This window comes from Pseudopipra pipra, chromosome 1 (genome assembly GCF_036250125.1).
Source record: "Pseudopipra pipra isolate bDixPip1 chromosome 1, bDixPip1.hap1, whole genome shotgun sequence".
Taxonomy (NCBI): Eukaryota; Metazoa; Chordata; class Aves; order Passeriformes; family Pipridae; genus Pseudopipra; species Pseudopipra pipra.
This window is the reverse complement of record NC_087549.1, coordinates 104,663,885-104,690,152: the sequence shown is the minus strand read 5'-3', so window position 1 is coordinate 104,690,152 and position 26,268 is coordinate 104,663,885. Positions and strand designations below refer to the sequence as shown.

Here is a 26,268-nt window from a genome sequence, read left to right as displayed (position 1 = left end):
CAAATTTTTCAACACCAGCACTGAATTTGTCCAATTATGTTCTATGGGCAGCTAAACTAAAACCAGGGATCTGTGTAAAACAAAGAGACTAAGATTCACTAGTGAGAAAGAAATGCATCTGTTACTACAATTACAACATAAGAGAATATCTCTTTATAAGATCAAGGTTTACTGCATTATAGTTTGCACATGGAATGCACATAATAAAACTTATTTCAAAAATATTATTTCTTCATAAAAATATAGTACATTATAAATTGTATCTACTAAATACTGATCAGTAATTAGGGCTCCGTTGCACAGCATACACACTCAAAAAAAGACATCAAATAGCTATACAGGTCCAGATACTCTTACAGTTAATGAAAGTTGCATGTATACGTTGCTTCTATAAGGTAAGAATATGGCTCAGGTTTGCAAGGTCTCCAGAATTAACTTAGTCTTGGAAGTAAAAGCTGAACATTGAGTTTATGAGAAACTGATGAAACCATCTCTGAAGTCAATAATTATGACACAGCCATTCTTAGAACAAATATCCACCTTGAAATGTAGCTCCAGTCTTGGATCTGCATTGATCTTTGGTGAGTTAAAGGATGGGAAATTTGTAGAGTAAGTGAATTCTAATAGAATTTTTTTTAATCTAAATTTTTATAGAAGACACTCAAGACAAAGATTCTATCTCAAGTATGAATGTTGTTCGTAGATAACAAGTTTGTTTCCTGTTCTGTTTTCTTTCAGGCATTTTCTTAAGGGGAATAATAATAGATTCTAATAGTTAACAGTGTTGAATAGTTTATTACAATGAAATGCAGTACTAATACATAGTTCAAAATTTTTCTTAACCTCTTTGCTGACTATACAATTGTAATAGCCACTTGATTATTGCTTTTTACTTCACGAATATCTTTATATCTTATTTAACTCTTTCTTTGTTCTAGTAGGCAAGAGTAGAAATAAATTATATCAGATGACAGAAATTTTGTTAAATCTGAAAAAGATGAGGAAATTGATTGTTTAGCTTAGTTTAAGTGTTTATGAGTAATCATTATCCAATACCTAAGGAAAAGGTGCTACTTCAGGAACTATCAATAATTAAGGTGTCTTTTTCCATTATTTTTTTCATTCCACTCACCTTTTAATAATTTCATTAGTTTTTAGATCAAAAGTGAGACCACAATGGAAAATAGAGCGGTTAAAACATGCTAGGTTTTTATATTTTTTTCCCCTTTCTGCAGCTTTTATTAAAAATTACTAATGCAAATATATTTTTTTAGGGTCAGAAAATTTCATCTCTCTCTTTACTGTAAAATTTTCTTTTCAATAGGAACTTGAACTGCACTGCTATAATAATTTTTCATTGCAGATTTTCTGTTGCACTTTATGCATTAGGTGATCTTTCATATGCATAATTAGTAATTATAGAACCCACAGTCAATAAATCATGAAAACATATTATCTTTGGATCATACCTTACTTGGGTTAACTATATTCTGATGCACAGCAGAGGCTGTCACTAGCATTTTATGAAGATAAATCATTGAAATAAGCAATTCATAAGCTGAATTGTGATAAATCATTCAGCTCAGTATTTTTAAAGGTCTTGTGACACTGTCAGTTAAACATGGCTGAGCACAACTTTTTGACTGTAAAAGGAATACAGCTGCTGACAGCTGTACCCATGCTGGTGGCCTGGAGACTGGTGAGGGACTGCTGGGGCCAAATAATCTTAAAAAGCTTATCCTTAAGTTCATTGAGCTATTTGAGATCTGCTGACGAACCCCTTCTCTCTCCAAAAACAACAACAAAAAAGAATATTTTTTTTTTTAATTTGAGCCCTTATATAGAACCTTACAGAGAAGTTACTATTTGCTTTGCTGTCATTCTTAAAAAGCCAGTAGGGCAAGAAACGCTTCTGTGAATGGATGACACTTTTGAAAAATAGTATACTATGAACTATCATTTGATGTTCTAGTGAGAAACAAGGAAATCAAACCCCAAAATTTATATTATGATCTAAAATGAAGATATTTTTAATATAACTACTGTAAGAAATTTGCTACAAAAATTAGTAAATAAAAAGCCAAGTAATTTGAATATGAAATTAATTCTATTGAGGACTTACTGTGCTTTTCAAAATTCTCTAAAATATCCCTTTAAAATAGGCAGTATTACATACATTTATCTTCTGAACTACTGAAAATGTGAACATGATGATTTTCTTGCTTAAATTCATGCTTACAGAACATGTTGCACACTTAAAACCTTACCTATTTAATTTTATGTAAATTTATCTGCCTATTTTATTTGTTTATCACTGACACAAAGGAACTTCAACAATAATATATGCTATAAAACAACAACAGCTTTGCAACTCTCCTAAAAATCCATGGTAAATAAATAAGTAAATAAACATATTTACCATAGTAAATCTGTTGTTTCATGGATGACTGACTTCATACACGGAGATATTTGGAAATGGATTTTTAAAAAAAACTTCTCTGAAAATTTGGTGGTGTAACTAATGTTGTTTTGGTTTGATGAAGAAAATGTAATGAAGTCACATTAGATTCCAAAGCATGTAAATAGGAATCAAATTTAATTACAAATTGTTCTTATCCCTTACCAGCAGGAATATTGGTAAAAATCAAAAACTTCAAATGACACTTTTATCAAAATAATTTGTCTCTAAGTTGCTTTTTAAGTTGTTCAGTGCAAAATAATTTAGCCAGCTGTTAATAAAATCTTTTCCATGTTACTTTGCTTAGGATTGGGTTAAATAAGATAGAAATAAGGGTAACTTGATAAACCTTCTTGTTCTGTATTTCCCAGCTTCTTTTTAAACTTCTATGACCCGTCAAACAGGTAATTAAATGTTGATTTATTAGAGAAGGCTGGTAATTATTGTAGCTCATTTGCTAAGGACTTATGATTTACTTTGCACTATAGAAAATCAGGAAACACACAAAGTCCTTAGTGTTTAATTTCATTCTTTTAAGATATGGTAACAGGAAAGCCATTTCAGTTTCACATATTAATGTCAGGCTTACAATTTGGATCAAGCTCACTCTTCGTATAGTTTAGGTCTTTGTAATGTTACATTTGTTCTTATTGTTACTATGCCCTAGAAATCTCCAGTTCATTCAAGTAAAAAAGCGCTCCTAAGCCTAAGGAGGAGCTTTCTCTGGGTTTCCATAGAAATGTCATGCTTTGAGAGAAGTTGCTCCTGCTGAATTAATGAAGTTGGTTATGATAAAGCTATTCAAGTCTAGCATTGAGAAAGTGCAATGAAGCTTGCATTTTGATGGAAAATCTGGAAGTTGACTCAAATGAAAAGTAAAAAGAATTTTATCTGGATAACAGTTAGAATTCTGATGCTCTTCTTTTTCTGACTGCAGCCGTATGGAACAAGCACAAGCACTGTTAGTCCTGCTGATAGCAAATTAAACATCCTGAGCCATTAAACTTCAAAGTCAAAAGAATTTGCAATTCCTTAATGTGAATATGGGAGATAATCTCCTGTCAGGCAATTTGCAGATCTTGATTCAACTTCAAACCTTTCCTCCCTCATGAGTTTTCAAATCTAAAATGAAAGAGTAGGCTTCTGAGTTAAAAATAGAGAATCCATGTTAACAGTGAGAATGATGGTTTATTTATCTATGATGCAACAGTTCTTGGCCCCTGTTATACCAGTTTTAAATAGGCTGAGTATCACACAGCAATATTGGGAGAATTCTGGATTTTATTTCTCCTATGTGGAATGGTTTTGCACTTGTATATCTGGCATCTAAGTGGGACTATCCTGGCAGAAAATGGGTACTTGGAATTACATTTAAAAATATACAAAATTTACTTTTATAAAACATGAAGGACAAGGCCTATTCATTATAATGTGTAACTGTCTCTTTTTAAACATTAATAACAGTTGTGACTATAATGCAAAGAGTGGATAGCTCTGCTGGCTCTATATACATATAAAGGGAAGGGTAGGGGAATAGAAAGTATATAAAACATACAGATGTTCTGTAGGTCCAGGGAAGTATGTTATAAGTAAGCTTGGGAACTATAAGGCAAAAATAGAGGGAAGTCAGTCATCTGGAAATCTTAGGTCTGGATGGTCGTGAAATGACAGGACTACAGATATTAATTATTACTGGGTCAAAATAAGTAGATTTAAATAGCAAAAAAACCCCTTTTCCTCCACCCTAAATACCACACTATTACACAGGACTATAGAAAAGTAAGCAGGCTATAGGTGATGTAAGGAAATAATCTGCAGAGTGTATTTTTAACATAAGACCCATCGATATCCATAAAAAATTTTCACTTGCTGGGGCCTAGACAGATGCAAAGCATATACAGTTCAAATAGCTTACTTTGAATCTATTTTTTGTTGAAGGTTAAGTGTTCTTGTAAGCCTGTTCCAATATTCATTGTCATCAGAAACATGTTGAAACAAAATCTCCAGTGAGACATGTCCTTATGTGTAGATGAAGTATACTCCTACAGGACCACTCCTTAAGAACTTCCCAGCTGGCTTATGCCCATGGGCTAACTTTCATGCCAGTGGTATTTTTTTATTGGCTTTTCCTACCATGAATCCAAAGATACTGTGCAAAGAGATTATGCAGATAGTGGGGCAGACTTTAAGATACTTTGGGTTAAACTGTGTGGTATTCAAAGGATGCAATGTTATGGGACTAAGCACACCATAAAGTGATCAATCACAGTTAACGGGTTCAAATTAGTTTTGGTTGGAGTAGAGTTCATTTTCTTCACAATGGCTAGTGTTGGGCTGTGTTTTGGATTTGTGCTGAACACAGGGTTGATAATATAGGGATGTTTTTGTTATTGCCGAGCAGTACTTGCACAGAGCCAAGGCCTTTTCTGCTTTTTGTACTGCCATACTGGCAAGGAAGCTGGAAGGAGACACAGCTGGGACATGTGACCCAACCTGACCAAAGGGATATTCCAGACCCTATGACATCTTGCTCAGGATATACAGAGGGGAAGAAGGAGGGAAGACAGGGACACTTAGAGTGATGGGGTTTGTCTTCCCAAGCCGCTGTTACACATGATGGAAACCTGCTTTCCTGGAGATGGCTGAGCACCTGCCTGCCTATGGGAAGCAGTGAATTAATTTCTTGTTTTGCTCTGCTTGTGTGCACAGCTTTTGCTTTCTCTATTAATCTGTCTTTACCTCAACCCATGAGTTTTCCAGCTTTTACCCTTACTGATCCCACTGACAGGGGAGTGTGCAAGCGGCTGTGTGGAGCTTGGTTGCTGGCTGAGGTTAAATCACGACAGAAACATACATATGATCCATGGAAATTTTCTGACAGTAAAGGCCTAGATTAATGGCAATGCAGAGAGCAGAGTAGCCATATATTCCATATGTTGGACCATTTCTCAAATTACTTTCTCAAATTTCATGTCAGTTATGAAAAGATGCTACTTTTGCTGTCTTTTCTCTGTTGTCTTCTTTGCTGATCAGACAGTGGCCAAGAGGCTGTGGAGGTTGTTTCTTTCCTAAACTCCTCTCCACAGGCACCAAGAGGTGACACTTGGCTGACATGGACTGCTATTGACAGCAGCAGTAGAAACAGGCTGCTAAGACCAGTGTGGCCTGGAGATGAGAGGAACAGGCCATGGAACTGTAGGGAGTGAAAGAGCAGGAGAAAACTACTAGACATATATAACATGCATTAACGCTCTGTGAAGCTGGGGACATATCCTTTCCTTTTCCTCTCTTCCTCCCAAATATAAATAATAATTTGCTCTGCAGGTGTAACTCATATGGCAACTTGTTTAAAAATGAACATCTACATTTTCAGAGAGAGGAGAATATACCAAGCCTTTACCACAAACTATTTTAAAACAAGAATTTGCTGCTATAAGAATATGAGTTCAGAATTTAAGCCAGGACTTAAGGACAGAAGGAGTAATTTGTTTCTGATAAATGTTTTAATAAACAAGTACTAGTTATAACTACAGCTCTCCCCCGCCACTTTGCTACAAAATAATGACAATATTTAACAAGTATAACAATAAAAACCTGTCAGCTCCCCTTGCTTCGTTTTGCTTATATAATAGGGTTTAAAAATTGTCTTCATTAAAACACACTGGGTTTTTTTAGGAACTTAACTGTATACTGCAAGGATATGCAGACACACATCCATTTAGAGATGTACAGTGGTTATAGCCCATGGTACAGCACTCCTACTTTATAGCAGGTATCTGAAGTAGGAAACAAAGCATACTCAGTCTAGTAACCTTAGTGTTGCAATTTCCCACAACACCTTCTTTCTTTATATGGCTGTGCCTTCCCCTCTATAACCAGATTTTGTAGCACATGTTTCTAGAAATGTGTATGATCAGTTTAAGGAAAAAACGATTAAACAGATTTGCCATGAGGTAAAAAAAAAAAAATCCTTGATCCTATGTTCATTTATGAAACAAGTTAAAGAGAACATTGCCTGCCAAAAAAATCTGACTTACATTAATTTAGCTGCAGAGCATTTATAGAAGCCAAGTATAGTCACGTTGTTTCAACAGACATTATCCAGCTCTGCATACACTATTTTCTGTGCTCTCAATTTGCCTGTCTTCATCTATTTCATGTCTCTTTTGTTCACATCTGCTGTCAAGTTATGACAGAAATTATCATATTTAAATTACTGGCAGTTTGCTTTTTTTTCTCTGCTGTGATCAAGAAAATGTAATTTTTGAAGAATTGAAATTGCCACATTCTTTACATTTTCAGTCTCCTCTTTCCTTTACCAAAAATTGGTTCATGGAACAAAGAATAAATACAAATCAGATCCAGGGAGAGTTATGGAGTTTCAATGTGACCAGAATAATTTGGTAAATTCAAAATTTGAAATGAAGATCACAGTAAGTGTTCCTTATTCAAATAACTAAAAATTGTCAAGGATGACCTGGCTGATGGAGAGACTTAGCAATCTCCTAACCCTGTATTTAGGTTGTGGGGAAGCCACAATTATCAGGAAGGCTCCTCTCCTCATTTTGCTAGACATGGGCATGTGTTAGTCTTACAGTATGTTACAATATCATCTAACCTGCCATTTCAGTAGCACATCTTAGTAAATTCTGAATAATTAATTGATTCAGTTAAACAAACAGAACAAATAAAAGACAATGCAGAGAAGGAATGTATGTGTGTACAAGAACTATCATTAAACTAAAATACATGGAAAGGCAAAGCTCTCATAACAATTCATAGCTATCTGCTTTTCCCTCACCTCACACATTCACCCCTCCTACGGTTCTGTATAAGCGTAAGCCAAGATCAATATTCTATCTTTTAGTAAACACTTGACTCATTTGAGAAACCTAGTCTCTAGTATTTATGCAAAAATACTTCCAGTTTCAGAAAATAATCAAATCCCAATCAAATCAGGATGAAAAAAAATGAGATTTCCAGCACTGTCACTGAGTATTTAAAAAAACCCAAAAAACTTCATCATTGGTTTCTTTAAAAGACAATGTGATGTACCACATAAAAAAGTTACTTCCAAAACTAACCTTGTATCTTTGAAAATTCTGTTGCACAAACACAGATTTTGAACATCAGGTATAACATAAGTGAAATTGCTCTTAATAGAACAAAAGTAGAATTATTTCAGCTGTACACGAAGCTCAGTGAAATAAAATGAGCACTGTGAAAAGTACTAATTTGTTTCAAAGGCACCATCTCAAGCAGAAACCTAAAAAAGAGGGATAAGGGCTTCTTCTTTAAAACTATTTTTGAGGGTTTCATGTAGATTTTTTTCCTTGTACATCCAGTGTCTCATATACAAAATCTATTTTCAGAGTAATGAATTTCCCTTTGCTTTTCAATAGTAATTAGGGCCCACTTACCCCAGACAAAATCAGCCTTTTTTTTTTTTTCCAGTTCTTAATCCACCAATAAATAACAAGTGATAACTGGTGTCTCGAGGAGTTTATAATACAAATGTATCAGATGAAAAAACAAGGAAATAAAGAAAAAAGAAGAATGACACATTATCCCTGTGATACAAAGAAGCACTGTGGCACAAGGTTAAATAATTTGCTCTCAGTTGCCATGAATAAGGATGTTGGATGTCAGGGCATTCTGTCTGAAGAGCTTCTGACTTCTCCAATCAGGTTGTTCATGGGCTGTTAGATAAATGAGAGTAGCTTAACAGGAATAGTCCAGCCAAGGTGTTTATCTAACTTTTCCATCAGTTTAGAACACAGTTGGAAAATTAATGGGTAGGGGAGAAAAGTAGTTTACTAAAATAATACCAGAAATCTGAGATATTTAAATCTATTATCCTCAGTTACTAACTATTGACACAGCCTATTTTATTTCTGTATTCACTGGGCAGAATCATAATTTTTCCTGGGAATAAAAAAAAAAAGTATTATGCTAATATTTTCCCTATGGTGGATATATTACAAAGACCAGATTTTCTAAAAGAGGAGGAAATAACAAGTATTACGAAAAATTAGAAGGAATGCAAGATCCCATGAATCTCTTGATTTTTTGCCCTTCTCTTGTATAAATCTCAAGTGAATCCAGAATAACTGCCTACTTCAGTTCTTAAGAGCATGCTAACAATCAGTAACTAGCCTTAAAGAATGTACCGAATACATTATTAGTTCCATTAACGTTGTTATAGGTAAACACAGTGCCCTGAAATTTCCCTTCACATGACCTTTGAAATCTCCCAGGGCAGCTGTAAAAGACTAGTTGAAGAGGTCATTTAAAATGACCTCTAACAAAGCTCAGAAAAATACACTATGGGGAACAATGCTGCCATAAATAGGGAATTCAGCTAACTGCAAAATAATAGACCTTTTATATTGTAGTTTGCATGGGTTTATGACAACATATCATTTAATATCTTTGTAAGTCTGCTATCCTGTATATTAATGTATCTTTTTCTTTTTCATTACAATTCTCAGCTTTTCAAAAAACCCAAACATATACAAGCTCTGGTCTTGAAAAATCCCCTTAAATTACCATTTTACAGCAACAGTTAAAATGATTTTGAAATAAGAAATAATCATAGAATCTGTGACTCTGTTTTAAAGTTACAGTAGTCAGGAAATAGGCCAATATCCATTGATCTTATGAGTGACCAACCTTCCAAAACTATCCAACAAATCTGGGAAAACCAGGAACAGATCACTTTTTTGTGCGTAACACTAGAGAAAATCTCCATTTGTTCCACGTCATAAGAATTCAGCAAGAGGATCAATTCTGCTATCCTGTCATAGCAGCTCTTCTGCACACATTTACAGGCTATCAGCATCTTAACAGAGTCTCTGTTGCTTAACAATTTTGTTTCAGGCATCTACCCAGTAGCAAGTGTGTCAGTGATTACAAACAGGCCATATTTTCACATAGACACATATCCTGAGAAGCCAAATAGATCCTTAATTATTCCTCTTTGCATTCTAGGACATATTTCTGATAATTTTAGTAGGTTTTTTAGGTGGTTTATGTGTTAGATTTCATTTTCAAGATTGAATTTCATATTGTCATGGGATTTTCTGGAAAGTACCTGATGAGAAATCCTATTCTACTTGAGGGATTTCATATATGTATTCCTCTTTTACTGATGATACTGTAACTAAGGCATATATCAGAAGGATCCTCAAATGCAAGTCACCTAGCACTGGAATCAGAGAGATGACAGTTGTTTTATTTTCCCAGATTTTGTAAGCATACAATGGCTCTTCAAAATTTTGGTATTTTCAATAATTTAAAAGGATATCAGAATTGTGTTTTGGATTTATTCCAGTAACAAAAGGTATTCGTGATTTGTCCTGTACATAATGATCTACAAATGCGACAATATGTATACACGACACTGATCTCTTAAAAGTAAATCCAGTTAGTTCAATCATTATGAAACAGCAGACATGAATTAATAATGTAAAGTACCTTCTGTCTCTAACCATCCTGCAAGAATTCTTTTATCAACACATAACTCAATTATTCTCAAAGACTTTATGGCTTCCTGACTTTTTATAATCACATTGCCTACTTCTTTTACCTAGCCCTTGCTCTTGTGGGAGACTTTTACCTGCCTCATGTCTGCTGGAAACTCAATGCAGGGGAGAGGAGGCAGTCTGGGAGGTTCCTGGAGTGTGTGAAAGATAACTTCCAGACACAGCTAGTATGAGCAGAGAAGGACTAGTGGGAGACGTGGTGGTCCAAGGCTGTCTTGGGCACAGTGACCATGAAATGATAGAGTTTTTGTTTCCTGGTGAAGTAAGGAAGGGGTCAACAAAACCTCTGCCTTGGACTTCTTGTGGGTGTACTTTGGCCTGTTCAGGACACTGGTTGAGAGAGTTCCCTCGGAAATAGCCCTTAATAAGGAGGGGGTCCAGAAAGGCTGAACATAATTTAAGGACGATATCTTAAAGGTGCAGGAACAGGCTGTCCCTATGTTCTGAAAGACAAACTGTCAGGGAAGAAGACCAGCCTGGTTGAACAGGGAGCTTTTGCTGGAATTCAGGGAAAAAAGAGTTTATGACCTTTCGAACAAGGGACAGGCAACTTTGCAAAAGTACAAGAATGTCCTTAGGCCATGTAGACAGAAAATTAGAATGGCAAAAGCTCAGTGAAAACTCAATCTGGCCACTGCTGTGAAAGATAAGTGTTTTTATAAATACATTAACAACAAAAGAGTAGGGCCAAGAAAAATCTCTATCCTTTATTGGTTGCAGGGGAGAACACTGTCACCAAGGATGAGGAAAAGGCTGAGCTACTTAATGACAAAGACCATTTATCCTCAGGGGATACCCCCTGAGCTGGTAGACAGGAACAGGGAGCAGAATAGAACCCCTGTAATCCAGGGGGACGTAGTTAGTGACCTGCTGTGCCACTTAGACATTCACAAGTCTATGTGGCTGGATGGGATTCACTTGAGGGGATTGAGGGAGCCAGCGGAAGAGTTCTCCAAGCCATTCTCCATCACTTATCATCAGTCCTGGCTCACTTGGGAGGTCCTGGATGACTGGAGGTTGGCCACTGTGATGCCCATACACAAGAAGGATTGGAAGGAGGATCTGGGGAACTACAGGCTTGTCAGCCTGACCTCGGTGCCCAGGAAGGTTATAGAACAGATTATCTTGAGTGTGAGCACGTGGCATGTACAGGTCAAACAGAGGATCAGGCCCAGGCAGTACAGGTTTAAGAAAGGTAGATCCTGCTTGACCAACCTGATCTCCTATGGCCAGGTGACCCACTAGTGGATGAGGGAAAGGCTGTGGATGCTGTCCACGTCAGCAAATGTCAGCAAACCTTTATTACTGTTTCCCATGTCATACTCTGGGAGAAGCTGGTAGTTCATGGCTTGGACATCTACACTCTTCAGTGGGATAAAAACTGGCTTGACAGCCAGACCCAGAGCATTGTGGTGAATGGTGCCGCATCCACATGGTGGCTGGTGATTAGTAGGGTTCCCCAGGACTCAGCACTGGGGCAAGTTCTGTTTAATATTTTTATCTATGATCTGAAGGAGGGGATTGAGTATGTCCCCAATAAGTTTGCAAATGACACTAAGTTGAGTGGGAGTGTTGGTTTGCTGGGGAGTAGGAAGGCTCTGCAGATGGATCTGGACAGGCTGGATCAATGGTCTGAGGCCAATAGCATGAGGTCCAGCAAGGTGAATTGTCGGGTCCTGCACTTTGGTCACAACAACCTCATGAAGTACTACAGGCTGGGAAAAGAGTGATTGGAAAGTGGACCAGTGGAAAAGGACCTGGGACTGCTAGTCAACAGCCAGCTGAACATGAGCCAGCAGTGTGCCCAGGTGGCCAAGAAGGCCAATGTCATCCTAGCTTGTACCAGGAATACATCCTAGCTTGTATCCTACCAGCAGGACCACGGCACTGATTGTCCTTCTGTACTCAGCACTGGTGAGGCCACACCTCAAGTACTGTGTCCAGTTCTGGGCCCCTCACTTTGAGAAAGACATTGAGTAGCTGGAGTGTGTCCAGAGAAGGGCAACGAAGCTGGGGAGGGTCTAGAGAGTAAGTCATATGAGGAGCAACTGAGGGAGATGTGGTTGTTTAGCCTGGAGAAAAGGAGGCTCAGGAGTGACCTTATCACTCTCTACAACTACCTGAAAGGAGGTGGTAGCAAGGTGGGGATCAGTCTCTTCTCCTAGGCAGCTAGTGACAGGATGAGAGGAAACGGCCTTGAGCTGAACAAGGGAAGGTTCATACTGAATATCAGGAAGAATTTCTTCACTGAAAAGGTTGTCAAGCATTGGAACAGGGTGCCCAAGAAAGTGGTCCCTGGAGGTGCTGAAAAAATTACTGGATGCAGCACTTAGTGTTATGGTTTAGTTGACATGGTAATGCTCAGTCAAAGGTTAGACTTGATGGTCTTGGAAGTCTTTTCCAACCTTAATGATTCTGTGAACATACATGATTTGACAGATTCAGACAACAAATAGAGGAGACAAATAAATTAAGTATTAAGCTTGGTAAAAGAAGAAAACTTCGGCCTTCCAATCTCCACATACTCCAAGAAAAAAGAAAACTCCATTATTTCTTGCAATTACTTTAGAGAATATTATGAAGTTGGAATGTTAGTCCACAACTACCTATTCCTTGGGCATGACTCCTGATTTTAACCATAGCTGTATTTGCCTTACCCTACCCTATATGTTCCATGACATAGGAAATCTTTCATGCATTGAATTATCTTAATTTAGAATTATTTTCTAGTATCTATTGAGTAGAAATCAAAATAGTGCATCCCTCAGATTTCAACCCATTTGTAAATTTCTTAGATATCTCAAAGGTGATTGAATACTTTGCTTGTAACTCTTTTAAATGACTTTGTATCTAAAATATTCACAGAATTCTCACTGTTCACATGTAAAACTTCACAATTCTAGCTCATATTTTTTAAAGGGGTGTGTTTGTGGGGGGGTTATTTCTTTGTGTCATACCCTAGCACTATAAATCCAGCTATTAAAGTAGGAGGGCATAATCAGAACTACTAAGAAGAAGACATTGATTTTCTAACATACCTTCTATCCCGATGCAGTAATATTTATGTATGCTGACCTGACATGCAGACCACAAAAGACTACACAGAGGTATGCCAGGTTTTCCCAGACAACTCCTATTTTTCCAAAAGAAATACTGACTAGGCAGTGTTTGAGGCTTCTCTGTGTTTACCGAGGATTTCCAGTTGCCTGGCAGCCCAGCTGAAGTGTGAATTCTCAAGCTACAGGAATATTTGCAAGTATTTTTATATCATGTGGACAATGACACAAGGACTAATAGATTTTGGGGCAGCTGAAATTAGTCACCTAACACGTTAAACATCAGAGGAAGAGTTAATACCCATTAAAAAAATAGCCTTTTTTTTTTTAATTAAATATGTCATTAAAGAATTGGACAGTAAAAAAAAGGTTTGAAATTGACGTACTCTTCCTGCAATCCATTTCAATTTCTTGACTGCTGTTTATCCCACATTACTGTAAGGAATTACTGAAATCTTGAAAATAAATAAAAATACCATTTAATATAATCAATAAATACAGAATTATCCTCTTGAATAAAACATGTCTGTGAAAAAGCTTAAGAAAGACAGCAGTTTTTTGCTGATGTTGACTACATTTATCTATTAAATTAAATACAGGGAGATAAATATCAATTTTGTTCAAAGGCCATTTTAATAATTTGCTATATGAACAAGTAAATCAATGAAATCATTTATTTGAAGCTCACCAATTTTTGAAAATTCCTTTCTCCTCCTGTTCAAACCCCTTTACAGGAATCATACATAAACATGAAAGTTTTGTAAATGTGTTCTGGAAGACAGAGTTATGGATTGCCTTGATCATTTGTGCAAAAATTATGTTTAGTATTCAGGAAAATGGTTTTGAACTACAAGATGAAACAAATGTAAAAAAAAAACCAACAACCTTGAGTCAAATATTAGAATGTGCATGAATCTATCTTTTATCTTTTAATAGCATTTATCTTAATCTCTTTTTCAAATTGCATTTTCAAATGCAGTTAGATGATACACCTTTAGATCAGATTAGATATTGATACGGACTTGTTAGGGACTATGGATCTCTGAAAAGGGTACAGAGAGCATATATTTTAAAAACTCAGTCACTAACCTTGAAGTAAGGAAAAGTGTTCCCATTTAAAAAGCTGGGTTTCCCAAGCTCTGTGACACCAAGGCACTAAGCAAAGTCACTCCTGAATAACTTACAGACATTTCAGAGTCCCATACTACCCTTGAATGGCAAGTCTTATGTTTTATTAGTGCTCACAAACATACCTAAACATAGGCTAGGAATATGTATTTTGGTATTTATGATGGACCTTAGACGACAACAATTTCACATGTTTCATTTAGTCTGCTCAACTTCTTTGCTCACTGAAAATTTTCAGCAGTTATAAGTATCATTAGGACTTGCACTACTTAAATTTTCATTTCCTTGGGGATTACTCATTAAACACAAATTTTACTATCCACAAACATCATTAACTATTTCTTTACATATTAGTCTTCATTTGCATAATGCCAGCTACTCACTGACAATTTAGTCAAAATCTTGAGGCATTGTTATTCCACTTTGTAGACAGAAGCAACACATATAAAACTGGGAAACAAAAAATGTATCCAGATCAGGGAAATATTATCCCATGTATACAACATACTTACTATTGCTAATTTTGTATCCAGTAGAAGTAGACATTCATGCATAGTACATTACTGCCAATGATTCAATAATATGATCAAAAATAACATATTTGCCTAGGTAAATTTTAATAACAAAATTCTTTTACCTTCTGGTTAGACATAGATAGTTGTGGTCCAGGGCAGACTCTTATTAATGGGAATAAAAAGTTATGCGTGCTTTTTATCAGAGTCCTATGTAAGGATGGAAAAAAGGGATTTAAATCTTCATAGAAAAAGAACTTTAAAAATGAAAAAGGTATAACAACTTCATTATGGATTTAGAAACAATGTGTGCTTTCAACTTTACGGTTGAAATCATACTATAAATAATTCAGGGGAAAAAGGTGTTTCTTCAACACTCTCTACAGAGAGAATGTCTGTAGAAGATATGAGGCAGAAGTTATTTACTGTAAAAGGCTGAAGAAAAGTTTATTAACTGATAGTTAAGCTATTAAAAGGCAAACTCTGAATTTTGTAATAGGTTTTGGAACTGAACCCAGAACACCAACCTGCTTCAGGAAAAGTCAACTAGGATAGCTCATTGTTAGATAATGCTACTACAGTTAACACAGTTTAATGGAAATATAGAGTATTTTTATTATTAAAATAAAAAAAATGCTGGAGGAAGGATAACAAACCACTTACAATGACCACTATTAGACCTGAAGTGTAAAGGATGGAGTTGGGCAATGCTAGAAATTTGTTCAAAGCTGAAGACAATTTCTCTTTGTAATACAAACAAAGATAAGATCTTCCTAAGTCTTAATAGAAAACATCAGTGAAGGCAAACAGACAGCTCTGAAATTATTTCATTATGCTGACAAGCAGCCAATAAGAAGGTTAATTCTGAGTTGTCACTAAAGATTGAATTGTACAATGGATCAAAATAATGACAATACATCTGTGAAGCGGGGGCATGGAAAAAGAGAAGGGTTTGGGGGAATAAAAAGAAATTTCAAGGCTGAATTCATAGTAAATACAAATGTATTTCTGACCTGATAAAATAATCAAAATAAAACTAACAATGAAATAGCACATAAGCCATAAGATCCCCACTATATATACTTTAGGTTATCAAAAAAGACAAGCTACATAGAATCTTAGAAAGGTTAGGGTTGGAAGAGACCTTAAAAATCATCTAGTCTCACCTTCCCTGCCATGGACAGGAACACCTTCCAACAGGCTAGGTTACTCAGAGCCCCTTCCTACCTGGCCTTGAACACTTCCAGGGGTAGGGAGAACACAACCCCTCTGGGCAATCTGGTCCAGTGCCCCACCACCTTTATGTAATTTCACCCTTTAAGAATTTTTTCCTAATATCTAATCTAAATGATCTAATCACAGTGAGGTCTCCCTGGAGCCTTCTTTTCTCCAGGCTGAGCAGCCCCAACTCTCTCAGCCTGTCTTCGTAGCAGAGGTGCTCCAGGCCTCTGATCAACTTAGTGGCTCTCCTCTGGACTTGCTCCAATAGATCAATGTCTTTCTTGTGTGGGGGCACCACAGCTGGACAGAGCACTCCAGGTGGGGTCTGGTAAGGGCAGACTAGACAGGGAGGATCACTTCTCATAAGAAAAGTCACCTCACATAAGAAAACAATTGAATTTCAGTATACTGTCTTTAAAATTAACACTGATTTTCTTTTAATCACATAATCCTCTATTTAAAAATATAATTATCGATTGAAAAGGAAGAACATCTTCAAAGTAGGAACAGGAAGACTGAAAAATGGATGTTAATTATCAAATAGATGGCTTGCTCACAGCACTGAACTACTATCAAAACCATCTTCAAGATAAAAGAAGCATTGCCTTGAAGGATAACCTCTAATTAAGGTACTGTTTCCTAAGGATGCTATAACCTTACTTTATATTTATTACAAAAACTAAGAGATAGCTTACTCTTAGTCTAATATTAGTCTTAGTCAATGACCTGTCCGTGCACATCATCTTTCAAGATTTTAAAGCCCTGCTATGGACAGGTTCATCTTTTCAGTGAAAGGTTCTCCTCATTTTAAAAGGTAATTGCACTGGAAAGATAAGATATTATCATCTACTAGTTGGCCTCACTGAGTTTAGTGTCTGAGTCCCAGAGTAAGACATGAATTAAAAAGAGATACATATAATGTTTTTATTTCAGAAGAAGTAGCCGCTCAAGTGTGTTTTAGGACACTGTGCATGTAAATTCATAAATATCTCCAATTTAGCACCTCTTCTTGACAATCCGCTATCAGACCCCATTAAAGATGGCACTTCAATACACTATGTAGGAACTACCCTGTCTTCCACTACTGACATGCACACAGAACCAAACCTTTTGAACTAAAAAAGTGTACTTACCTATTTATGATTTTTTTTTAATCTAATACACCAGGGTATATGTTTAGTATAGCTGAGAGTACACTGCCCATCTCAGTATTGAACACTAAGGCTTTGGTTATCAGCAGGCAATACGTGTTTCTCCCTTAAGCAACTTGGGCTGTGTTGTGGTTTAGAAAAAAAATCAATATCTTGTAAATAGGCACTGGAAGCACACCAGGTGATGATTAAGATCAAGCCACCTAAATTGACCAGACACAACATTTTTAAACATTGGTAGCCAGCTGCCAAAAAACATTAATAATTTTTTTGATTGACTTAATCATGAAGATATAAAGCCATAAGCCCATGAAAAATAAACAATGTGGCAATAATTCACAAGGATTTTTATGAATATATGATCAAATTCCTAATGTGACCTGAGAAAAACAAACTCTGAGAAAATACTAGAGGCACGAATGGAGGGGAGTACTTTAACAACATATCAAATTTCTTGCTCTACAGATCTCACTAGCCTTATGGTTTCTTGAACCACTTCACTGTGGCCTCAGCTTCAAAGGTTTTTGCTACCCCTCAAAGCTTAAGACTGAAGAGTCTGTAGTTGTGATAGGCCCTCAACTGTCTCCCAGAGGCAGCTAAGTAAGTCTGAGTCCTCATATTTCATATTATTCAGTAAGACCTCATTCCTCCATGGGACTGATAATGGGTAATATATGACAAAGGAAAAGCAAGTGGCAGGAGATCCATCTTGACTAGAGGAAGTATTAGAGTGCTCAGCAGAAGAGGTAGCAGACTATATGGAGGCAATATTCTATAGGGAGTAAGTTTGCACAGAGACACAAATATGCTTAATGACTTATTCATTTTCATCATCATATTTAGGTAAGTAAGATGCACATGAATGTAGATTAAATAAATTGGGCTAAGAGAAAGCTAAACTGTAAAGGTTAATGTATCTATTTAGAGCAATAGTGAGTTCCTATTATTCTTCCTAACTGGTTTTCTCTTTCTAATATGAAGGTGATCAGTTGCTGTCCTGAACTAAAAGGGGGCATACAAGGCATGGCTTCAGAGACCACAGGCTCTGCTTCTCTGACAAATAGGCTGCATCCATGCTAATGCTTGCTTACATGAATCTGATAATATAAGGTAATGCATCTTGTTAAAACTTAATGTTTCATTAAAAATTAAAAGTTTTACCCATTTAAAGAAAAAAGACAAAAAACCCTAGAATTCAGAAATCCATACTTCCTACACCAGAGCATTATCTATGGATTAAAACAAATTCTCTTTATATATATATCATTAAATGGCACTGAATTTGTCCAGGGAGTTTTATGCTCTAATACTACCTCAAGCTCCTTTTCTTCATTTGAATTTAGTCTTTTAGTTACTCTAATAGGTTTAGATTAGCTAAGTGGAAATATTCAGCACAGACACACTATCATATTCATTGCACTGATCCTTTGAGATTAGTGCAGTTAAGATTTTTCAAATCCCATTCATGAAGAGCTTTATGTGAGCATAATGTTACTGTATGTTAAATCCAGCTGACAGTGACACAGTTTAGTGCTTCATAAATTCTCCAGTTTGCCAGACAACCGCACGTAGAAGCTCATCTGACAAGGTGATCTGTACATCGTTGCTCAGGATGATTTATGCTAAAGGTTTGTAATTGAATTCCTTTCTTTTAGTATGCTCCATGACCATCACCCATAGCAACATGCCATCAGCCCTCAAGCTTCAGATCTGTACTATTTATATTTTATCTTTCCATTGACACAATAACAGGCAACATACAATATATTTTGATAGTCCAAAGAAGCAAAAGTAAATACTAAATTCTGCTTTACACCGTGGGTTGAAATTCTTACAACCAATCTTGTTATGTTAACTATGGGACCTGAAACTCTAGGAAGGTATCAAAGGAATAGAAAAGAAAAAAGGGGATGTCCCTTGGGCAAAAGCTTTATGTTCAAAGTGCATATTGTCTACTTGCTGCCACAAGTTATTAGGAATTCATTGTCCCAGGAAGCCTTTCTCTGACCTGGAGCGAAGTCCATAATGCTGTCTATCTCTGTGAGCAGCCACAGCTCATATGTTGCCTGTTCTGTAACAATAACAGGAGTTTCACTTCACTAAAAAAATCAAACAGGTGGCAAACAAAGGCAGATTTCTGTCTAAAGGACATAGGTCTAGATGCTGGAATAATAAAATAAAAAATTCCATTGCCAAAAGCAAAAAGAACCTCCACCATAATTTTAATTTAAGACAAAGTCCATTTATTTATTATAACATTTTTAAGATTAAAATATTATTAAGCAGGCTGTTTTATATGTCAACAAGAACTATATTTGTTCATATATAAAAACAATTGCAATTAAACTGATATCAATGTATTAATATTTTGGAGACAAAATAAGAATTCATGTAGGATTTAGAAAGGTTTGATAGAGGTAATAAGGAAGGTTCATCAAGTGTTATATGTAATTGCAGGTTTAAATAAGTTGAGAGGTACTTATTACAATCATAGAAATCCTAATGCCTGATATTTTCTTATCAGACATGCAATATCCTACTGACATTCACAAATCTTTTACAACACTCTTGCACATTGAAATTTAGATATGAAGCATATTCACTATCACTTGTCTGCTCTTTGAACCCAAGTAAACAGATTGAAAATTTATAGAAATTAAACAGAGTTTAGGCCAGTTTCCTTGATGCTTTATATCAATATATTATTAATACTTGTCTCCTTATTTCATTTCCAAGCATTTATTTTAGCAAAGGTGAGTGTGGGACTAGAGGCTTCTTATCTCAAAAGGTGATCTTTGAACAATACAATGGCAGACAGTCTTTGCTATGACTGCTAGCTGAGGGCCTTGTAAGAAACTCAGATAAAGGGCTGTTTTTAAATCACAGTTTGCTTTTTTTTTCTTTTTGCTAAAACAGACTTTTAGTTGACAGCAGTTTTCCATCTTATAGACAAACTTTGCTTACTTTGATAGAAAGTTGCTTCTTGCTGTAACTCAGCTGAAATTTGAAGTACTATATAAAGACACTATGCTGTACTCAACTATCTCTACCAAAATTTTTCTGTTGATACAGTGGGGCTCGAAAAAAAACCAAATGGAGAGGGGCTTGATTTTAAAACAAATGCTAAAAGTAGAGTTTCCAGAAAGAAAACTCTCAGGGATATTAGATCAGCTAGATATTTAATCAGCTTTCTTCACCTCTCTCAATCCTCAAGATAGTGAAGCTGTGCAATCCACCCAAATAATTTTAACATATTGATATGTTAGAAACACCATGTTGTTAAGTGATACCTTCATAAAGATATGAAGAGTTTATTAATTTGAGAGCCTCTGACAGAACAGTAAGTCCCTGATAAGGCTTCTATTTTCTACCATAATACAGTGATGAGAAAGAATTATGAGCAGTTCAAAAGGTCAAATCTTGGTTAAAAAGACAATCCAGTAGTTTAAATGCACAACACGAATGGTTACAGAAGCTACAAGTAAAGACTAGAGGGGTGAATTTTCAAAAAGTCCTCACATGTCCAGAGCTAAGGTTTTGAAACAGCCAGTCGAATCTGCATGAATAAAAATCCCTTCTGTCTTTTTTCATGTTTCATAGGATTAAAATAGGAGAGAAAGAGGGGTAGGGAGGGAGAGAAAGAGATCCTCCAAACCCACCGAGCAGTGTTAAGCACGCATTTCAACTGTTTAAGAAAAATAAAATAAAATATGTAAAGGTGTAAATCTGCTTTTCAATAGAAATTGCTTTAACAGAAATTTGCTTTGCACTGATTTATTCAAAAACACACACTTTCCTCTTGGCACTCTACCGAAAAATAAACTGACAAGCCATAAGGCTGCCACCTAAACCCTGATTACTTATCATAGAAACACAGAGTAACTTAGGTTGCAGTTGACCCCTGGAGGTCATTTACAGCAATTACCTCCTCCATAATTTTAAATTTGAATCAAGTTGCTCTGGGTCTTGATCAGTCAAATTTTAAAAATCTCCAAGTACGGAATTTCTACAGCTTCTGTGTGCAGACTGCTTTGGAGATTAATGATCTCACTGGGATACTGTGGAAAATTACTTAACTCTGTTATTTACTAATCATACTACCATACTGTTTGGAAAGTGCTCTATAGATTAAATAGCCCAGCAAATAAACCCCGTACCATTTTATGTGAGCTTGTTTGTCCATAGGATTATTTTATTTTTCCTGGCAAATTTCTAAGAAGACTTTCTTAGCAGTTGACAGTCTTTAGCACATGAAATGAAACAAGATGCTATGTAAATTACAGTGAAAAAAAGATAAATGCATAAATGGAATGAATAGTTATAAGACCTGAGAAATACTGAGAACTGAGCTACTTTTAACAAACTTCAGCTGAGTTGTATTTTAGAGATGACAGAAGCGTTATGGTACTGCACTTTCATATATGAAGTAGAAACAGCATTGCATGGAAGTGTCAGTTCATATTTCTTTCTATACCTATTTTTGCATATGTTGGTACAACTTCAGGTACAGTTAATAACATATCTGAAAGACGTAGAAGGTTTTTTTTTCCTCTTTCCCTTAGAAAAAGATATGAAAAATTCATACTATTGTCAAAACTCTGCACCACTGTGGACCAAACAACATTTTTTGGGAAACATGTACTATTCACAAGTACTACAAAAAGCATGGCAAAATACTCCCAGCCATGATCTGTATGTGATCTGTAGGGTTTTTAAGTATGGTAGAAGAAAAGGGGGTTTTTTGCTTTTGTTTGTTTGTTGGGTTTTTTGTTTGTTTGTAACAAATGAAAGGAGGGATTTTATTTAGCTCAAAACATGTAAAACAAATGCAATCTGCACTCCAAAACAATAACCCATTATAAACAGAAACCAAGTCCTAGTTTTTCCACAACAAAAAGAGATATTTGATCATGGATTTCTAAAATTAGATTTTTGTTATGGAAATAAAACAAATCAACACCAAAGCCCTCACAGAGCAGCATGCCCAGATAAATTTAGTCCTCATTTAGGTGAAAGGGGAACTACAAAATGAGTTTTGCTCCTTACACCTCCCTCACATTCAGACTCCTTCTTCTCCGCCTGAAAATGGTTGTTATTCCACCTTCAGAATGATATTGGAATACTCCAACAGAAGCTTTTACTTTTCATTTCTTGTTTACATGTGGGCCTGCATTTCTGACTATCAGACAATTGCCAGGCCCAACAGGATTTACACCCAAGGGTTAAAAAAAAAAGAAAAAGAAAGAAAATTCTTCCTCCCTCCTGAAAGTATTAGCTCAGTTGAATCTTCTAAATATTATATAAAGGATAGCAACAGCAAAACCTCAATGCTGAGCAAGGGTGCTGGATATCCTAACAATCTTTAGTGTCACGCAGCCTGGTTATGTTGTGTCCCAAAACCCTGTTTATTCTGCAACCCGAGGAGTTAGTATGACCGAAAAAAATATCTCTATAAATACTAAGAGGGTCTCTCTTCATCTACAGAAGTTGATGGTATACTAATCCATAAAGATCTGACTGCTGTAATTTAGTTTGCTGGATGGAGTGTAGTTCAACCAATGTAATCTATGATTGTATAATACTATAATTGTAAATTACATTTCAGAGGATTTCTCTACAAGGATAAAGCATTAACAGTCAAAAAGTCAGAGATTAGTGAACACATGTATGCCATATGCCACAGATTCATATAGATTCATTTTTAGGGAACTTTGGAAACACTGTCCTGTATTCCATTATGATCTTCAAAAGCAGAGGATTAAATTCAGTAATTCTTCCCAAGCTAGAACTCCTAATGGAAAGCATGAGTATGTATGATTTTTGTAAATACTAGCCCAAGATAAAAATGAGGCATGAAATCTGATACACCCCTGAGACATGGTTGAACTCCAAGGTGACTTTTTAGTCAGTGGAGCAGTGGATTGATGAATTCAACATTTGTGTGCCCTATATCTATTGTCAATGCACTCTGGTACACGTCACCATGCATAGTAGTGAGTTTAGTATTTGTAAAAACAATTGTTTATAAACTCAAAGGCCCATGTTTCCACTCTGGGCTCTGAAGCTCCCTCTTTGTTAAAGCAAAGAAATAAAGAAACCCAGTCTCCATTCCTTTTACTGAACTAAAGCAAAAAACATGAAGACTGACAGTGTTGACAGGACTTAGCAGTAAGCTCTGAAGTTACTTGCACACACATCATCAGCCACACTGTCCCACAGAAATCTGTTTTGTTATGGAAGAATCTGTGCTTTCCGACTTCTTTCTGTGTAATCCTTGCTGATGACAACATAATTTATGGGCTCATATAGAGAAAAGAAACAGCATTTTCCCTGACTCTACCAGTAAATGCATACTGGCTTCTTGTACAACAAACTATTAGTGCTGTTTTCTTAAAGGCTTTTAAACATTCAAGTATTTTATGAACATTAAAAACAGAAGAAAAATATTATTTGCAAGGAATGGAATTAAAACAGTCTACAAGCACCAAATTTATTCTTTACTTGGAGACTTTAATTTAATTCTGACTACATTTACATGTAAATTCACCATGATATAAGAACACAGCTTCTTGTCCTCAGGGGTGAAAAATACCCTCCAGAGAATTAATCTTTATTACATGTAAGGGGGGAAGAAAGAATATGAAGAACAGAAATGTTATAGACCATGCTTTTTCAGCCAAAAGTTGGTAAAATAAGAATCAAAAGAGCACAGTGTTCTCTATTACTAGGAGACAAAGCATTTCCCTCCATGTCTATACTTCTATAAAGGACATATACATCAGGGATGCGGGAAAGTTCTGCTCTGCAGAAATAATTCCAAGAACACTGGAATCTGCAGAGACATTGCCTATCTCTTGCTCATCTCATCACTCTGCTCATTGGATAATCCTGTTCCCAGAAACTATATGGCATCTTGAGGGAGCATGCAGAATCCATCTTACTCCTAAGTAATGTAAATCTGCATTGTAATCAGCTGTGACCACTAAGCAGTTCTGCAGTGCTGGAGGAGGATTTTTTTTACCTTCTGCTATCAACAGCAGAGATCAGGAGACCTGTGGCTCACTCATCTTCTGGCCATACTAAAGGATCTCTCAGAGATACGACTGTTCTGATCACCTCAGAACAGTACAAAATAAATCCCCTTCCAATGGACTGGAAAACAAATTTAAGCTTCAGAAAATGGAACCTATAAATGGGATTAACTGCAAAAGACATACAAACTTGTTTTGTGACCTCCACAGGCTTCAGTTTGCTTCTGAGTTCAAAGGTCTGCTCTTAACTAATAAAAGATTAATGGGTGATTATAGCAATCTTTCAATTTATAGGCATTCCAGATGACTTGAAATTAACTGAGGAATGTATAATATATATGTAAAAACCCCCAACTTTTAGAAACTGAATATAAATCCTCATTTGTATGACACAACCTTAAGGCAGATCAAATCCCACACGAAACATCAATTTTAAAGATACACCTGTTTACTGGTGTAAAAAAACGAAAACACATTTTAATCTTAGCAACATGAAGGAAAGGGGCTTTGTTTTCCTTATAGTTTTCTGCTGCATTGAACTTGTACAATTCTTATTTACAGCCTTCAGAATTCTGAATTTTAGGAGACTGAAAGAAGCCATGACTGCAACATACAGCCTCCAGAACTTTATTTTTTATCTGGGCTTGTATACATTCTGCTCTGGGTTTGTCAGCATAAGAAAGATATGGTTCTGCTCAAGTGGGTCCAGAGGAGGGCCATGAAGATGACTGGGGACTGGAGCATCTCTGTTATGAACACAGGCTGAGAGAGATGGGGCTGTACAGCCTGGAGAAGAGAAGGCTTTGGGGAAACCTTAAGAGAACCTTCCAGTACCTAGAGGGGACTTCCAAGAAAGCTGGAGAGGGACTCTTCTGAAGGACATGCAGTGACAGGACAAGGGGGAATGTCTTCAAACTTCTAACTGAAAGAGAGCAGGTTTAGATTAGACAGTATCTAAAAAGTTCTTCACTGTGAACATGGTAAGGCATTTGAACAGTTTGTCCAGAGAAGTTGTGGATGACCCATCCCTGTCAGTGTTCAAGACCATGCTGGACTGGACTTGAAGCAGCCTAGTCTACTAGAAGGTGTCATGGCAGGGGAGTTGGAACTTGATGATCTTTAAGGTGCCTTCAGTCCCAAACCATTCTATGACTCTATTCTATATCAATACTTCTTTAACATAAGTGCCTCAAAGAAGTGGACCTGTCCAGCATTGCCCAATAGCTGCAATGAAAAGCAAAACCTGGTGATCTGGGAAGATTGCTGTTTTCACACAGGTGTGCTAAATCCAATCCGGGGGAATTTTCAAGAGATGCAAGTGGCAAACAAGAATTTTAAGGCGATTTAATTTCCAGAACCTTAGTTATTTTTTTGTAACTATAGCTAGTTTATTTATTATTAATAGCCCAAAATATTAATTATGCAATTTTTGTTTCTTTCACATATGCTTCACAATGAGACCTTAAAAAAAGCTGGATAGTAATAGTTTAATTAAGGAGATATAAGACTGAACAGCATGCTAACTTTTTATGTGGGCAACCTGCCAAACATTAGCAGATACACTAAAATATCTATCACAACAACAGAGCAAATTAAGGGAGTTTTAGGATCACAATCTGTATTTGCTTAATTTCCTTAAAACCCTATTTCTCATTCCACAGTAAGGTAGAGGGGAAAAATAATAGAAGGATGAGCAACTTGGTTATCTGTGCAAATTTTCAAATGTATCTTTAGAGTGGCATATGGTACATGGCATACCAAGTAGCACAAAAAGCCTCGACTTTGTTTTTTCCACTCCACCTTCATTGGGGTGTTTTTCTATTCTACAGAAGTTTTTTAAAAATCCTGGATTTTTTCTACTCCCTTTCATGCTGGAAAATCTCAGGTAAATGTAACAAAGACATACAAAGAAATAAAAAAGCTGGCTATGTAATCCAAAGAAGCAAAAAGTCACATTTCTTTTAAAAATCTGCTACAGTAAATTTTTTTTTTTATTTTATGTTCTGTTAAAAAAAAAGGTGAATAATAAGAGTATAGAGTGTACCTTGCATACTATCCATATATTTACATATTAATTAAAAATCCTTTCTTAAAGGATACTAAAACATTTGAAAATTCATAGCAAGACTTAATCTGAGACAGACATTTTGGACATCGATTTTCAGTA

The 26,268-nt window shown here is 36.1% G+C and overlaps 1 protein-coding gene across 1 annotated transcript in view; it reads right to left on the bottom strand.

Annotated features, from left to right (window-relative positions):
• CNTNAP2 (contactin associated protein 2) overlaps positions 1 to 26,268 on the bottom strand; it is a 1,027,914-nt gene that overhangs the window by 477,019 nt on the left and 524,627 nt on the right. The gene's annotated exons all lie outside the window — the stretch shown is intronic.